Source organism: Lasioglossum baleicum, chromosome 18 (genome assembly GCF_051020765.1).
Source record: "Lasioglossum baleicum chromosome 18, iyLasBale1, whole genome shotgun sequence".
NCBI classification, from domain to species: Eukaryota; Metazoa; Arthropoda; class Insecta; order Hymenoptera; family Halictidae; genus Lasioglossum; species Lasioglossum baleicum.
In genome coordinates this window covers 8,944,793-8,963,715 of record NC_134946.1, presented here as the reverse complement: position 1 = coordinate 8,963,715, position 18,923 = coordinate 8,944,793, and the positions used below count along the sequence as shown (strand labels likewise).

The 18,923-nt window shown below is 37.5% G+C and overlaps 1 protein-coding gene across 5 annotated transcripts in view; it reads left to right on the top strand.

Moving 5' to 3' along the window:
• LOC143218078 (nephrin) overlaps positions 1–18,923 on the top strand; it is a 314,437-nt gene that overhangs the window by 231,430 nt on the left and 64,084 nt on the right. The window contains exon 4 of one of the 5 annotated variants that reach the window (XM_076443053.1): positions 10,404–10,506. The exons of the other annotated variants lie outside the window; for them this stretch is intronic. The gene's annotated coding sequence lies outside the window, so the exon portion shown is untranslated. The remainder of the gene's footprint in view (positions 1–10,403; positions 10,507–18,923) is intronic. 5 annotated transcript variants of the gene reach the window in all.

Below are 18,923 nucleotides of genomic sequence, written 5' to 3'. Positions count from 1 at the left end.
AACAATGCTCAATATTTTGTCGCACAGTGTAATATTATTCTCTATCTCTATATTAATATTTCTGGCTAAACGTATACTATAATAATAATTAGACAGCGGATCTTTATGCAAAATAAAAATTTTCTACTTGAATTGCAAGAAACTGCAGTGAAACAGAAATTTATTTTCTCTCTTAATATGTTTAATAAGTTGAAAATAATATAACAATATTCTTAAATTCTTCTAATATTTTCACTGTTTTAAATTACATCTAGTCATTTTTGTCATAAATGCATTAAATCCGCTGTTTATTAATAATAATATACATATACAGTGTTTATGGTGTTTGTATAATCATCAATAATAATAATGATAAGATATGAAAATAATACGTATTATTATCAATATTAATATTATTATTATTGTTGTTGTGATTATTATTATTGTTTACTTAATTTCTTACTAATTGTTATGTGCGTACAATCCTATTCAGTATGATTCAATTATCTACTATTTTAATTCAATTAATTTCCATGATTATCAACTAAATAATATTAATAGGAATTGATAACAAGGACAGTATATTTACTATATTGATTAGTAATTATCATCGTTATTATTATGGCTACCACTAGTGTCACAATAATTATCATTGGCATTGGCATTGTTGCTTCTATTATTACTATTAATAAACCTATTACGGGCGGCGATGCGCAATTACTATAACCAATATTTTGCTGATTGATAATGAATAGACTGCGGAGTTTCTGCATTTATTCCAAATACAGTGGATCCAAAAAGCATTTAATCACAAAATTTCCGATTCTCGAATAATTGTCGATATTTACTGTAATAATTTCGTGTTGAAAAACATAGTACAATAATAAATTTTAACTCATTTTACAGCTCCGAAATTGTACCATTTTTTAACAGAATTATCATAGTTCAAATATCGGCAATTTCTCGAGACTGGGAAATTTAATGTTCAAATACTCTTTGGATTCACTGTATGAGAAAGTGGAACATGATTTAATCGTTTTCGATTAAGAGATACTTATTGACGTTTCTACCTTAGGACGAGTGCTACCTTAATAACACATTTTTATTAAAAATCAACTGTTTAAGTCATCACTTTGTTCGTTTCACAAATCTGTTTAACAAATACAGTGTTCCAAATATTGATAGTTTCCAATCATGAATAATAGACGTTTCCTGTAGAAGTGGCTGCACTTATAACTTTTTATCTCGAGAACTATACGTCGTATCGACTTAAATCTTTTTTTACCTTGTTCGGGAAGGTTTGTTTTATCATGAAGGATTTTTATTATTAATAAACAAAATATCGCCTTACCTAAATTTGTCTTTCCTTGCAAGTTCTGCATAGAAATTTTGTATAAAAATTCTGCACAAAATTTTTTCATGAATATCCTTAGTCTAGTAATTACTAACATTTACAGTGCTACTTAGTAGTATTTAGTAACCGAATGTTCGCCAGTAATGATGAATGTCTCGTTACTAATTAAAGACACGACTTCCCCCAATGTCAACAATGCCCGCCGTTAATTTTAAAGTGTCTGCAACCTCGGGTACGTGCACGTCCGCTCTAATTGATCGGTTAAACGTATTCGATCGATTAAAATAAAATGATGCTCCCCGAACGGAGCGCCCTCGGCTCTCGGACAGACCCGCTGGGAGCGGCCGGAAATGTTACATGCTCCTTGTAAATGGTTTAGCGCGTTATAAACACTTCGGGCGCATACATTTCCAAACACGCACGTCGATCGTAATATGGAACGGCGAATAAACTCGAATTTCCTATGCCCAAGCCCAATTTCAAAGAGTATACATCCACCCCAGTAACACAGCATTGGACTCTTATAAATATTCTATGATCGTCTCGCGACGCTTAAACCGTGTAAATAAATACAGTTATGAGAGAACAAGACGCAGTATCGAGAGGCCAATAGGTCCGCACACGGAAGGAAACAAAAATAACACACGATCTTAATGGACACAGAGAAATCGTGATTTACGGCGGGAACGTGACCGGGGTTTTTTAAGAAATAGAATGAAGCCGGTGGTTGCTTTATTCTAAATAATAAAACCATCCCCGTAGCGTTTTGTACCGGATCAAAATGATATCGTGGAAACGGACCATTTCTCGTGGAATGAAAGTCGCGAATAATGGGACGTGAAATTAGAATCATTTCTATCGTGTTTTAATGAACGAGCAGTTGGATTCTCTCGCAAAGTCGCGACACACGTGGAACAGGGCGTACGTTAAATACGCGGAGAAAGATAAATGTATGCATGTATTTCTTGAAACCGCACCGGGGTATCCTTGAGGGACTAATACGTTTCCCTGCATACAGGATCTCGACCTTCTTTATTCGGTCCTTTTTCCATTTAACCCGATCCCAAATGAAATACCACGGACGTATGCCAGGATTTTCACGATTCGGAAAGTCTTTCTTTTCTCTTGCTCGTAGCCGCCCTATTCAACGCAAAAACTTCACTCTCCTTTCGCTCTCTATCTCTCTGTCCTGGCCCACGGTTTTATTTATTCACACATCGCCGCTGCGAACAGATTCGCCTGGTTACTATGCCCTACCCTGGATCTTGAAAAATCCGGAATAGCCACGACATTATCGTGTGATACAATCTTCTGATGGAATTCAAATATTACCGAGTAAATTTGGGTGGCTATATTTCCCAGCAGGTCTTGACCAATTCAAATATGCTCTAGTGTGATATATGTGAAGTCAGGTGGGGTTTAAGACATCGTTTCGCCAAATTCGAATTTGTTTAAAAAATGCAAAGAGATTCAATTATCCGATTTTTGCCTCTTACCCATTTATCGAAATTGCCGGTACCTGCACATGTTTTATTTCGGAGACTATTTATCGAACCGGTTTGAGCGTTGTTTTCGAATCCTACAATTTCGCCGAACTGGACGCAGCGAAAATTGCATTTCCAAAATCATTCACATCCGGAACGCCAGCCACTGTATCTAAAAAATTATATTAAAAATATCGTATTTCGACGGCAAAAATGTGTCGATTCGAAGGCTCGTCTTTCACGGACCAAACTCCACCGAAAAATAAACGAGGATTTGTACCAACTGGGAAGAAACCAGACACTTCGCATTGAATTTTGTATTTACTATGAGAGTCGGGAGTTGAATTAATCGATTTGATAAGGGCGGTTGCTTTCGGCCGTGGAATTGTTTATGTTGATTAGATCGACGGTCTGAATCTGTTCGCATTTGTAATACAGTCAGGTGTGTGCGTTTATCATACTTAGGTACTTGGGTCGGCTCAAGGGAGTGCTTTAATGCAAACCAAGCATTCGGTATTCCTTTTGCGCCTCGTATTGCACGCCGCAGTTAAACAGATACGTACAAGCTGTATTATCTAACATCGGCGTGTGCATTAAAACGAGAGGAATTTATTAACAATCCGACTCGTTACCTGGGACCTCCTACTTATGTGCAACACAGTGGTAAAGGGTCTGAACAACATTATTTCGTTGCTTGAAAATTATATTTACTAAAGCCTGCAATAGTAAACGTGATGTGATGCTAAAATGAATCATGGTGTCTCGTTGCATTTGTTTAACAAATACAGACCTTTGTATGGTGATAATTCCCGATTAAAGAATGTGGACATTTTCCTACAAGTTTAATCTGTCATTGGAAGTGCTACCGTAAAAACCCCTTCTGTATTCAAAATTAACTGTTTTATACTGTGAAGCACAAGTCTAAGTAAGAGCATACTTTCTATATAAAGGTATACTTAATTAACTGTTACATTTCCAGGGGTGTGATTAAAGACGGAATTAAAGATCATTATCGACGAGCTGTTCTTCGAAAATGCATGAACAGAATGAATGAATTGTATATAAATACAAAAAGATCGGTTTAAATTCGTCCTAAAATACGTAGACAATTTCGGGGTTTCACAGGTATCGATATTGCGAAACTTCAGCGAATAAAGTTTTTCCACGCGTCTAAAAATAACATAGTGCATAGTTTAGGTAATCAAACCGATAGGTGTATGCGGTGTGCTCTGAAAATATTTGTGGTGCTGTGCAATTTGCATCCATTTCAATTACAAATGTGCACACTGCAATTCGTGATGATTTACTCGGTGTTTCTAGGCGACCGGATAAAGTTAATCGCGAAAAATCTTTACGACTCGTTGATTTAATTCCGTCCGTGGAAATGTGTTGCATTTTTCAAGTGAAACCAAATTACCGGGAACAGAGAGTGGTTTTCATAGTGCGCACATGTTTTAAGCCGGCTGCTCGAGTGTTTATCGCGGTATCGATATTCATGGCTTTCTGATGGTCGCCGGTGATGCTAAGGTCGTTGATGCTATTGCCGTCGTTGTAGTCGAGTTAATAATTCGCGGCTCGATACTATCCGGACGAGTATCTTGCACGTATGATGCACGCGTGCATGTGTACGCCGCTGCAGTCGATTCGAATATTGAATCGATGCTCCGTAACGAAGTAAGAAAACATCGGCGTAAAAACTGCGAAGTAGGGTAATGGTGCGAAAATGAAGTATGACACGGTGCAGTACATGCGAACTCGAGGGAAGTTTACTTCATCATTTTGCTGTTCTTGCACTTGTTTGAAAAATACGGAGCTTTAGATGTTAATATTTTCCGATTAAAAGATATAGAAGTTACCTTTGAAATTGAAACTATTATTGTGAGTGCTACCGTAATTCCACATCTTTATTCAAAATCAACTGCTGTATAGTACAAAGCACCCTAGTTAGAGATAGTTTAAGTCATCGCATCGTTGATTTCGAGAACTGTACGTCATATCGACATGAGTCTTTTCTTTTTTTTTTTGTTTAGAGAGGCTTGTTTCTATTTATATTTTGTTATTGGTGAACTAAGTTTACACAATCGTAAATAAATTCTTGTTCCGTCCGGATAATTGGAGAACCGTTCTGTCAACGTTAATTTGCGGTGTTTCCGGTGTTCTGTTGTTCCTTAACATTCAGCTGCATGTTTTCGATTCCACCAATTTTATCATGTGTCCACGGAGCCGATTAATCGGTTTGTATGTCGCTGTGCTACAGCGACACGGTTACGGTTAACCGGATACACGCACATTACCATTAACCAAATAGCGGTGGTTACTCGGTTAAAACAGAACGTAGAAGGCACCGGTGTAAATGCTATCGAATAACAAAGGAATATTCATAAATTACATTATCGGAGACTTCATATATTCCCGTAATCATTCCGGGGACCTCTCAATGCAGCAAATAAACCTCTCATATCTCTCGAATGCAACAAAATAATAAATCTCTCCAAGCATCAGAACCTGTGTCTTTCAACATTTAAAAAATCGTCACAGTTGATCGTCCCTTGAATTCTCTTCTTGAAAAAAAAGTGAATAATTCTCAAAGTATTCTTAAAGAAATTTCAATGAGTATCGAATGATTCCGGGTTTAGCAGCTAGTAAACGAATGACCGTTAATTTGATTAATTGGCTTATGCCACCTGTATGTTCCAGCTCAATTACCTAAACAATTTATGCAGTATTAATTCGTTCGATTAAATATAATATCCTTCGTTGAATTTGTGCGAATGCCCGCTCGACTGTAAATAATGGACGTATTTTTAAAATGAAGGGGAAGAATCATTCGAGTGCATTAGCGATTTTCTCATGGAAATGGGATCGCCAATGAATAAGAAGGCACGCCGTGGAAGAAGAAAACAGAATATGGCCAGATAAAGTAGGGAATACGAGCGCCTGGAACTTTGGAATTCAGGCTGCGTTGTTCCGTTTATGAAATATTCGATGTACTCTGCGGCTGCCTGCAAGAATGAAATTTCCACCGGGCTAAAGTGTTTCGTAAGAGGTGCACTATCAATGCAATGCGTTGCGGCTGATTAAAACGACTGACGTTGGAATTTGTTGCAATTGCATATCACAGCCTGCGTTTTCTTCTGGGAATAAATAACACTGTGAGATCGAAGTCGGATATTCGGTGAATATGTATCGGCGGTTTCGTTCGAAGTGTGTTGTGCTGCAGTGAAATATGCAGAATTAGAAAAGTGGTTTAAGCTATCACTTTTCTGGGTTTAAAGTTTAGAAAATACAGCGCATTGAATGCTTTTTATGCATTTCTCAACCGAGTTCAACGATTTTATTGTATTTGGAACATGCTATAGTATATCTTCATAGTTAGGGGTAGTTTAAGTCATTAATTCTGTCGTTTCAAATTTATAAAATACAGAACGTATCCAATTTTGTCTATTTCGACATGTAAATTGATAAAGACTTGTGCATCAGTGATTTTATTCAAACTGAACTGGACTGTAGTATAATATCTGCATAATTAAAGGTACTTTAAGCTATCACTTCTCTGGTTTGAAAAATTTGTTTAGAAAATACAGTCCTTTCTGCCTCGTAATTTTTCATTTTCACAAAGAAAGGGAACTACAGTCAAACCTGTTTTTGTGCGGTTTTCTTTATGCGATTTTCTTTTTATGTGGTATACATAGGAATATCAGATCAGATCAGCAGGATATCTCGGAAGACGTTGTTGTTATCCAGAAAGTGTTCCTACAAAAGTTGTTTGGTATGACGGTGGAGGACATTCCAAGGTCATCTTGATTTTTTTAAATGGAATGTCCTATCTTTTATACTATACATCGATAGAGTATCAAATTCCGAGTATAGAAGTGTTGATCTTCATATGTCCTAAACCTAATAGTTAACGAGATATTATCGAAACTATTTTCTTTCTTCTTTGTATAATATCTCGTTAACTGTTAGGTTTAGGACATATGAAGGTCAACACTTTTATACTCGGAATTCGATACTCTATCGAGCTATGGTATAAAAAATCGGACATTCTATTTATAAAAATCAAGGTGACCTTGAAATATCCTTCACCACTCCACGCACAAGAAAACAATTAATACTACGTAATGTAGCTCGTCATACCAAACAACTTTTGTAAGAACACATTTTTGATAACGACAACGTCTTCCGAAATATCCTGCTGATCTCATTTCAGCAGGACACCCTGTATATGTATTGAATTATATACATTTTGTAAATTTCTCCATGTTTAAAATAAGAAATTAACATTTTCTTAAATGTTTCCATGTGTAATTTAATTATTTATTTTGTTTGGAAAGCACTACTTTCTCGCTATTTCGTAGAGCTTTGACATATTTTCTAAGTGAGACTTTTTTTATGCGGTCTCTTTCCAACGCATAAAAAAATTTTCTTTAATATGTTGTGAAAAATTATTTGTTGTAGCTGTTTATGAATTTCGTGAATATTTTTTTGTGCGGTTTTTCTCTGCGGTCCCTATCTGCCGCACAAAAACATGTTTGACTGTATTTGTCGAATCGAATTGATGTTTTTTTACCTTATAACAATCTATTATGAGAATTACTTTCAAATAGAAAAGAGTTGACATTGTAATCGAGGAAAGTATGAACAATGTATTTAAGTGACGCTGAGAGAGAACGAATTCTTAAGTTTGGGAAGCAGAAGTCTCTGAACAGTCTGAACACAGAAATTTAACAATGCTTCTCGGTCGTTGTTGTAGCCGAATCTGCTTTAGCCGGGAACCGAGCGATTCTTCTTAATATTATTTCGCCGAGCTTTCAGCTACCATCTTAAAGCTGTTTCCTCAACGATGAATGCTCCGGATTATGTAGGGATTGGAATTATTTCCAGATTTCTTTTCTCAGAGGTTCTTCTCGTTCGCCGTTCCCTATGTCCGCGTTATTAATTTATTGTCAAGGGGGGAGGGGTCGTAATCTTCCCTGTTTTATTTCGCGATGAAAATCCAGTTCTCTGATCTACACTATACCCAAGAGAAAACGGGATTAGGTAGGTTTGATGCCAACCTTTTTCGTGAAATCGATATCTCTGGACATGAGATTCGCGTGTTTATTGTGTACATAGTAATCAACGGATCAATAAGTTAGTATATTTCAACAAGGTCATAGAAAATTATTTATTCGTCCTTTACGAGTTGTATCTCGTTTTTGATGAATTTTTTATTGATGAAAACAAAAGCTGAAGGTGCTTGGTACGAATAAATTTCATTGTGCGAGCTTCATTTTGGATCATTGAACGCACAAAATCAACACGGGGTCCTCTGCTGCTTTTAATAGTAATTTAATCCGGTATTAAATTATCAGTACAACAGAAGCCGTAAATGAGATCTCGTTTGCTCGAACGTAATTATGTTTTCCCTCCGCTTTGTTATTTATATTTGCGATCCTTGTTTCTGTTATCTAGAATATACTTTAGGAATTATCTGCTGCCTCGAATCAAAGAACCTTTTGTGTGCAACATATAGCGTACTACGAAGAGGCCAGTCCAGTCCGACATTGTTCACTTCTAAAGGTTGCATTTTTGTTCCTATTTATGCAGTTTATCATTTCGAAGTTTATAAGAGAGAAGCCATACATATAATTATTACCATAAGTTACGATCAAATAGATGGTTTTTTCAAGAAAAATTACACAATAAATTCCATATTAACTTCTGATCCATTGATCCTACAGGATCAAATGCATAATAATTTATATGAGAAAGGCACAAAAAATTTGAGTCCGATAAAGTAAAGTTTACCCAATTATTGAATTCACGTATAATTCTTGCCATAACTTTGGATCCAGTGGATGGATCTTCTTAGAACAATTACTGTATATTCCCCGAACAGGTATAAGTAAAACCACGAAGTTTGAAAATTCCAGCTTCCATAGTTATTTTTTAAGAATTGGTTGAACGGAGCCACCAAGGCGAGGTGAAGTTCTGCAGAAGAAAGTGTGTATCAATTGTTCGATATTCGTTGTTTGGAGGTAGATTAGGGGTTGTTGAGTAACTGCCAAGAATATAGAAGGGCGGGATGGTGGAGAGGGCGGCAGGCGGGGTGCCCTTGCTCGCGCGATATGCACTGAAGTCGTAAATATTTATCAAGATTGGCCCCGAGGTGGTACGACACGCTCGGCTCTCGGTATATCCGCGACTCGGTGAGTCCGTTTTCGCTGTTACGCCCGAAGGTCTGCGCAGACATAAGCCACCCTTGTCTCGTTTCTTTGTATTTCCCCCGCAATTCCCTCCGCCCCCGTCACGGTAGTTTTGTTTTTTCTTGCACTTTGGCCCTGTCCTTTTTACAGATCCCGACCCCCTTCTGTTTTCATTTTTATACTTCTCGTTCTCTGTTACCCGTTGATCCTCTTTACCCAAGTTCCATTTTTTCTTGCTTTAAGATACCGGGGCTGCCACTGCATCTTCATAAAGTTCTGCCCCGAGAAGCGGGACTTCTGTCCCCAGAGGGGCTAAAACGACTACATTCTTTGCTCCTTTCCATCGCGCTGGCAATGCCGTAAACGTCAACGATATTCCGGCTTGGAAATTTAGCTCCCGCGTGAAAAGCGCCAACGGTAATCCGGAAATTTCGCGATACTGATGTGCCTCGGCCAACCCCTGTCCAAAGCATTAGCGTACAAGTGCACTCTAACAGCGCATCTTCCAGTCACAGCTCCACGATTTACCTACAGCTTATTCGAATTTATTCCCTCGTACCGTCCCTTTCGATTATAAATTGCTAATGGCTGAATCTGCTCGTTTTCTGATCATTCTTAACGATTTTGGTCGGAATGCAGCATTCCGCAGCGTTGAATACGAGAAATTAGGGCATGTTTAAATCATCACTTTGTTGGTTTTAAAGCTGTTTCGAAGATAAGTTTTATATTCGTCTTAAAAGCATATCTGTAAATTCAATTAACTTTTATCTCGGAAACTGCACATCGAATTGAATTGGATTTTTTTAGTTGGATCTAGAAGGTTTGGTCTATTCTGTGTAATTTGTTTGCATTCGAAAATTAATTTTGTAATATAGAAAATTTAAAACAGAAGAAATAAATTCTTTGATCCAGGAACTTTGTGCAAAATCTAGGGGCAGTTTGTTTGCGAAATATAGATTCTGAAAAAGTTATGAATTTTTGTCTCGACAATTGATCATCGAATCGAATTTAATCTTCTTTTGTTTGGTAGAGAAAGGTTGAATCTATCATACAAATTTCGTGCACCCCCGAAATAGTTCTGCGACAATTCAGAATTATAAAGAAATTCTTAATTACTTGGAATTTATTTGTCTAAGTTGGGGAAATTGTTTTACCATGGGCAGGTGTTATGTCGGAAATGTTATGTGAACGTAACAATTAATTCTATGGTTAAGATTGATCATACTAACAGGGAAAGGATCGCTGCGTGAACGTGATAATTAGACTGCGAATCCTTATGCAAATACTAATGTTCCTACGAAATTTCACAAATGTTAAAATGAGGGGATAATTTCTTTTATTTGCCAAAAAGTCTCTCTCGGTTATGAAATTATTAAATTTTATTTTCTTGTATTTTAGACATTTGCATGTGCCATAAATGCATGAAGATCCTCAGTCTAGTGATAGCGAGTGGTTCCTGCAAAGTCCTGAATTTTCCTGAGCACTGGTGGGAATCTCCTTGGTAAATAACATTAATTATATCTATACAATACAATTTTTGGTAATTTCGTGCAGAAATTTCGAGACTGTGATTTTAGTTGCTCCACGATTTCCGAGTCACCTTGTACAACTGTTTATGTATGCAAGCACTTATCCGAAAATCGCCTAAAAACATTTCACGAAAACGTGTCATGCAAAAGATTGCTCCCAGATACTGTTTTAATATACAGCTCGCTCAATACACCTCGACACGAGGCTAAAAAATGTTAAAAACGTGTCACTGACAAATTAAATGAGAGATTAGTGAAGGTCGTACATGTTTTATTTTTTAACACTGTTTAGTATCGTGACAGTAACTTGGCACGAGCAAGTCTGCGATTATGTATATAATTTAGCATGTGCTTGTGCCGTTACAAATCTTTATTTTGTAAAATGGAAATTCCCATTTTTATAGAGAATAATCATTCTAAAAATATCGGAATAAATTGGCCTATTGACACATATGATGTAACAGTAACATATCATTCTAAGAATCCTGGGTATACCAATCGAAAAATTAATTGAGAATAGTTAAACGACATTCTGTCATGCCTGCAGTTAACAGAACGTTCAACGAGTTTTAATAATTCTACAAGAAAAACATGACATTTAACCTCCACTGTTAAACATCTTAATTATTGGTTGATTTGCATGTAAATTGCAATTTTAATGGAATAATCATCTCATAAAAAGATCCGAATAAAATAAAAATATTCTAAGAAGTTAATTTTTCTTTACAATGCATTCTACAATACAATAAAAAGTATCAGTAAGATGAGTCTCATAAAGTAACGTAATAGGAATCAAAGAAGAATATCTTTAATATAAAAGAGATAAAGAAGGCAATTGTTTTTTTGTGCGCAGTCGTCTAGACAAATAAGGTTTTACTTTTCAATTAGAGATAAACTAAAAATCTCATTTGTCGAAATGGATCCGGGTGCCGTCCTTTATCCGGACACCCCCCGTTCCGCTGGTAATGTTCGTATGATGTTCCCCTTTCATTTGCCTATTCTGACCTTATTATCTTGGCCCCGAATCTTCCCTCTTCTCCCGCCCACGGTTTTCCCATTTCTCTTTCTGCTCCCGGTATTCTTCATTGTATCTCGTTTTTTCGCGGACCCGGTGGTGCGGTATCTTCGCTACGTTTTTTTTCTTCATAGATCTACCGCATGCCTGTCCCCTTTCTCTTCCCTTTGTCTTTTTTATATCTTCATTTCAGTTTCAGTTAGTCTTTCTTTCGTTCTTTCTCGTTCGTTCCTTTCCTTTCTTCCCTTTCTTTCTTTCTTTCCTTCTTTCAACTGTTTAACCCCCGCGAGATTCACGTTACGGAACGGCTCTTAAGCTCCCGGACCCGTCAGCAACCTAAAATAAAGATACAAAAGTCCGCGAGAGGTAAAAACGGAAGGACGCTCGATAAGAGGACTTTCACCCTGTCCTCCTTTAAACTCGTTTACCAACCCCTACCACCGTTTGATCGAACAATCCAGCCGCGAGGAAGTTCCCAATCTTTCGAGTATCAAATTATGGGAATCCCGACGCTGCGAAATTCGGCGATTAAAAAATGCTGCAGCTATTATTCCGGAATTTTGTGGCTCTATTTTAACATGTTCCCGGACTCTACAATAATTTTTTCACGTAAAAATATCCATCCCATCCAAAGTTATAAAAACAAAATGAATGGCAGGTTAACAAAAATATTGTATCTATCACTTTAGAACCTTGCAAGCCTATCTGGCAATGCTTGAAGAATATACAGTAATTTTTTCAGTTGCTCTGTTCCTTGCGCAACCAGAAATTTTCGTCTTTTCCTATGTAATCTAGAAGATTTGGGTGAGAAAATGCCAAAAATCCAAGTTTCCATTCTAGAAGATTAGTAGTTCAAAAGTTATGAGTGTTTGAAGTTGAGCTTTATAGTGTTTTTGACAGGTAAGAGTGCTGCCATGTTGGCCCGACTACGCTTGGGAATCTACGTGATCGATATCAGCGCGTGCTTGTGGTATAACTTATCTAGCCGCTGCGGCAGTCACTAAATATGGTGGCACTCTTACCTGTCAAAAATACTGAAAATAGCTCAACTTTAAACACTGTTAATTTTTGAACCACTAATCTTCCAGGAAGGATTTTTGGCATTTTCTCGCCCAAATCTACTGGATTACATAAGAGAAAAGCAACAATGTTTCATTACTCAAGTTACAGTGCAGCGGAAAATTGTTGTTAAAGTTTTTATATCCACACCGTCTACCCATCGAGAAGAGAAAAGGTTTGAAATGAACCATATGTCGCAAACAAATAGTTAATGAGATATCATATAAACTGTTGTGCGAGGAGTTATACACATCGACAAAAGCTACTAATGCTACTACATTCAACCTGACCGTGTCGAAGAGACAGAACATGATCGTGTGCGAGCCTCGAGACACAAGAAATTATTGTCCCCCTGCCCATTCAGATCATTAATTTGAAGTTGCAAAATATTAGAGAAAACCTTGTATACATTATTATTAGACAGCGGATTTTTTTGTGCAAAATAAAAATTGTCTACCCCTGAATTACAACAAACTGAAGTGACATAGAAACTTATTTTCATTCTCAATATGTTTAATAGGTTGGAAATAATATAAAAGTATATTTAAGTTCGTTTAATGTATTGAATGTTTTAAACTACACCTACTCATTTTACTACGTTTTTATTAGCTTGCTTTCTTGTCTGTCTGTCTGTCTGTTTGTTTGTTTATTCGGTACAAATTTTGCAATTGATTTTAAACTATCTTCTCGATGAGCTAGAGACTTGAAATTTTAAACATAGCTCAGAACTGGATGACAATGCAATATTTAAAAAAAATTTTCGCTTCGCACCGTAGGAGCTCAGTGTGCGTCCGAGCTCCGTGCGGTGTTTACAAAGTTACTACGTATTATCATACTATAATGTTTGTTAACCAAGCGAAAGAACAGTTACACCGAAATTCTCCGTCGGACCTTTATCTTTGACATTTTACCATGGCGTTTGTTTCCGATAGGCCGCGGTCGCAATACCGTCTGAAATTTACTACATGTCTGTTATAATCTCATCAAAATGTTTAAAATCGATTGTAAAATTTCACACGCACACAAGACTAAAAAGCAGAAAATAATTATTTAAATAAAAATAAATTTTTAAAAAATACCACGTTTTTAAAACAGACTAAAAAGTATAAAATAATTTTTCCTGGCCCCATACAGATTCCTAACCCCGTACAGATAGTCCTGAAAATTTGTGATTGTGAATTTTTAATATATCTCCTAAACGCATAGGCTTTTTAAATTTTTTTATGTTTAAAATTGTTTAAAATTTCAAGTGTCTAGCTCATTGGGAAGTTAGTTTAAAGTCAATTGCAAAATGTGTACCGAACAAACAGACAAGAAAGCAAGCTAATAAAGACGTAGTAAAAAATAGTGTCCCTCAAACGAACTTTGCAAACGAACCTCCCCGAGGCTATTGCGACTGTAGAAGATTTACTGTAACTTACACATTCTTCAGAATCTTCTGTTCCTCCGTCGGATCCACAGGATACTTCCATTTACGCGAATATGTCTCTATAACTATGAAGCTCGAAACACCACCAACATATTTTCCGAAATCGTGACAGCGAACGAGAAGAAGTTACTCCGGCCACGATCAAAATAGTACATACTGCGATTGTCATCTTGGTTTTTTCGTGAATGGTGAAGGGGAAATAGGAGGGGAAATGTAGTGTTTATTAATTGGACGCAGGTGTGTCGGAAGGACGTTAAATTGAGGAGTGGGAAACTGTCAAAGAAATTCCTTTTCGTATTGTCCTCGGTCGTCAATGGCGAGATTTATGAGTGTTTGTCTGCTCGTCAAGTTGTCGAAGCGCGGTGGTTGTAAAATAATTAATCGGCCAGTTCGGAGACGATTTGTATACGTTTTTTGCCTGCCATAACATCCTTTTCAGGTATACGCGTTCGTGCCCTTGGGTTCGCAGTAATAACATGAAGAAGCGGTACGCGACGGAACACAGATGATTCTCGAAAAATCATTCAGCAGAACTGTTTTGATCGTGATCGGAGTAACTTCTTCTCGTTCGCTGTCACGATTTCGGGAAGTCTGTTGTGTAGTGTTTGGAAGCTCGATATTCTGTGCTTCGAAAATAGGCTGCGAGAGACAATCACAGTTATTCGGACGTATTCGTATGAGTAAACAATAGTGTGCTGTGGATCCGACGGAGGAACAGCAGGAGGATTCTGAAAAATTTGTAAGTACACTTTACATCAGTATTTTAGGCTGCTCTTTACTTTACCGGACTCAAAATTTGTGCCTTTCTCCTATAAATTATGATGTATTTGGTATGTAATCCAGTAGATTTGTTAATATTCTTATGTATAACAATGGATGCAAGGTTCCCTTTAATATTTTGTAACTTCAAATATTATTATCTGAATAATGTAAAGGGATAAAAGTTGTGAGTTCTATCACAGCAGCCACAATCGCGCAGCCATCATTTAACTGGAGGATCCAAGCACGGTTACACGTCTGAGACCTCATCCATTTAAAGCGACCTCGTTCGCTTCCGATTAGTTCCCTATATACAAGTGATCTCTTCTGGCGGTTCGAGTCTTTTTGGGGTTAGGTATCTCTCGGCATAAATCCTTGGCTTCTCCTTCATCGTATCCAGCCCCATCTCTCCTCCCGGTGGTGCTCCTGATACCCAGTGCTACTTCCTCGAAATTCACCGTGTGTCGATCCTTGTCCCGCGGTTGCCAATCTCGAGCAACCGAATAGAATCTTCGACGGGCCAAATGAATCGACTAGGAAATCGAGAAGACCAGGAATCGGTCTTCGGGGAATGGAATTAGTAACGGAGCCCCAAACTACCCCTTGTCTAACAGCGAAGCCTCCCACGCGATAACAGTTAATGGAATCTTGTAACCGTGATAATGGCGGCGAATCATTCTTCGGGCCCGAAGAATGCTCTCTCGTCAATTCTCCAGCCAAACACGTCGCGGCAGTTCTTTTGTTGCGTTAATAAAGACTGTTCCTCCGAAAATAAGACAAACTTCACAAATCCATCTTCGTGAAATTGTATGGTTTCGGGAACTTTTCGGGGAGAAACTGTGTGGCGGATTTTTCTGAAATTTTTAGGGTATGTTGTTATACGCTTTTGGAAGTAAGAAAACTTTTTTTTACACGTAAAGTACCCTTGCGCGTGGAGTGAAACTAAGGCGAACTTTTCGGAACATTTTCTTTTTCAACATTGTCGACTGTAGTTTTTATTAATTTTGGAGGTATGTTATTACGCGTCTGAGAAATTAGGACATTTGTTTTCTGGAGAAATATTTTGGTTTTGCAATGTTTTTATTGTCTTGATAAATATTACTTCTATTTCGCGTCAGAGTGAAGCGATTTTTAAAATTTTTCAGGTAGAAAGTGTGGACTGTATTTTACTGTTGACATTTAATTGTTGAGATATGTAATAACACGTTTTGGAAAGTAGAAAATATTTTTCCTTTCCATACCTTTCGCCGTACCTTTGTCGCGATGATAAAGACTATTTTTTCCGACTCGATTTCTTTGGGTATAGGAATCGCGAAGGTGTAGGAAATATTGGAAGCTATTTCCCGTCGCGTCGCTCCATTTATTCTCGTCCCCCGCTTTGTACCAAAAATCTAATTACGGTGACACATAAAGATGAGTTCTGCAGATATAACAATATCCTATAAGCGGAAATTTGTAATGATTCTGATTAGTGAACGAGAATGCAAGAAAATATGCTTCGCATTTAATATGTAATTGTTATCATATATTATAATTAGAGGATCTGTATTAGTATTTTCGTAGGATATTTTATAGAAGTTTTAATACAGGATAAATTAATTTTTCTAACTAGAAAATTTGTCGAGATAATAAAAATGAAATAGAAGTATAATTAACTACTGTTAGTGTACAGGTTTTTACTGCATTTAAAAATTTTGTATGCAATATATATAAATGCATAGAGATCCGCAGAGTAATTGTAATATATGTTATAATAGAGAGCTTAACATTAGCCAGAATTACTTTTTATATTTTGTACTAGCCTGAAAGTACATTTTATTGCTGTGTGAACCTGGTAAACGTGAGAATTCCCGAAAAAATTATCATGTGGCGGCTTTTTATAGGAATAATATGGTCCGGTTGCAACCAATTTAGAGTTTGATGCGTCAAACTCGGTCGAACAGTCTCAAACAAACACCTCGAACATAGAATTACTTGAACTTGAAATAGTTAGAACCAAAATTTGCAAACAGCCTCGATCTCCTTTAGCATAGAAAAATTTGGAACTTGAGGCACCAAAACTGTGCGCAGAAGCCTGCTTTATCAAAAATTCGAAGTTTGAAGCGCCCGAGCAACTAAACCGGTCGAAATTCGGTTCGTTCAAACAGTCTCAAACGCTTCGAACATCTCCCCGAACAATTCAAATTTCATTCTCCCGATTCGACCCTCAAACGCGCTCCGCGTTACAAATTCATCGCAGCCTTCATTCTCCGAATTCTCGGACATCAACCAGCCCTGACGTTGGCCATTAAGCGGACTCTTTGCCGTAACTTACTACAGATAATATTCAATTTAAATTCCGCTCGCGATACACGTAAAACCGGCGGATTCGCGTTCCAGTTCCGAGAGCTGGATCCCCTCCCCCGTCCGTTTAATATAACTGCACGTAACTCCATGTAACTTCTGAAAAATTAGAAACTCTTCGACTTTCCGTAGCCCGGGGAGAGAAGAGACGGGAAGGAGAGAAAGAAGAAAGGCGTATCGAATTACTTAGCGATGTTTTAATTAAAGCGTTACACGGCGAAGTCGCCGGGCACTAACGTAATAACTCGGACTGCAATATACGAAAGCCCGAGGAATGGCTGTGTGCCGGGAATACATATATATGTATATATACTTGCCGGGAAAGGCAGGAGAAACTGGATGTATTATTCAAAGTCATCGTGTCTGCCATAGTCCTTGTCCCTAGTCTTAGCCCTTCAGTCCGCTTTTCCGTCTGACATTTTCTACTCATAACTCTCGCTTGGTTTACAGCCAACGGAGACCTCGCCCGTACGTTCCACCGTTTTCCCTCTTCTTTCTCTCAACCTACAACCTTCTAATTCGCTTCAACGTTCGTTAAGAACCACAGCATCCAATTTTATACTTTACGATTATAATAATGTCTCGCGCGCGGTATATGCGAAGAATCGATCCCCATGACCGCAGGCTGTTTTTCATTATCTCTCTACGAAAGGTTTACCAACATTTTCGTGACGTTTTTCTGGTTAAAACGATACCAAACACGATTTAGTAGAACCTCGATTATCCGAACTCGCGATATCTGAATTTTGTACGAGTTTCACGTGGAGCGGTTCAATTTAAAGGGATTATAAGAAGAGTCTAAAGCAGTTAATTCAATTCAACAATATTCAATGAAGCTTGCGGTGCACTGATTCGTTCGGATAGTCGAGGTTCTGCTATAACATGGATTAAACAAGTAAATATGATCTAAATTGTATCGTATCTGATATCATTTTAATCAGAAAAATGTCAAGAATATATATGCCAATAAAGGTTTCATACGAAAACAATTAGAAATAAAGTTACGTCATTAAATTAGTATTGTTTCATCGATATGTTTTATTTTCTACTATTCCACTGCTAATTGCGATAAGAATTGATAAAATTTCGACTAAATTCCCTTCTGTTATTTTTATAAACCAATATAAAGCACTAACATTATATGAGTATGAGAATTTCTATTTGGTGCTCGGATTCATCGATTCACCGACAGAAAAATGAAAAATAATTCTCTTCGAGAGATTCGTCTCACGTTTTATGGTTTAATGGCGGGTCTACGGAGTCTGTGTATTGAGTGCGACCCCGTGCGGGCCGGAACGAAAGATAAATTGTTGTAGCAACGAGGCTAAAACGCGAGTACCGGCTACGTGAACAAAATTTTGTGTCGCCGAAGTGTTAACATACTTTAATTGATTTTCTCGTTAAAGTCAACGGTAATTCTTCTGTCAAGCGAGCTTGGGAAGCATCGTTGATTCGTTACGTTCACTCTGGACGTAAGCAGCCTCAAAATTGATGAGAGAACTATATCGCTGCAAAGTATACAATTATAACTGTAACTTTGGATCGAGTGGACATTTTTGCTTGGAAAAATGCCAACGTATTCCTCAATCATCTTCAAACGGATCCACAAAATTTCAAAATAATACGTGCAGTCCTATTGGTTCAGAAAATAGGTACTCATTGGATGCTCAAAGGAAAAAGTAAGAAGATCCAAACAGAAATGGCCCGGTTCGAGAGAGTTAACGACTCGCGTCGGATCTCGGAAATTTTTTCTTCTCCGTCGTAATGAGGGGTAGCGGTAGACG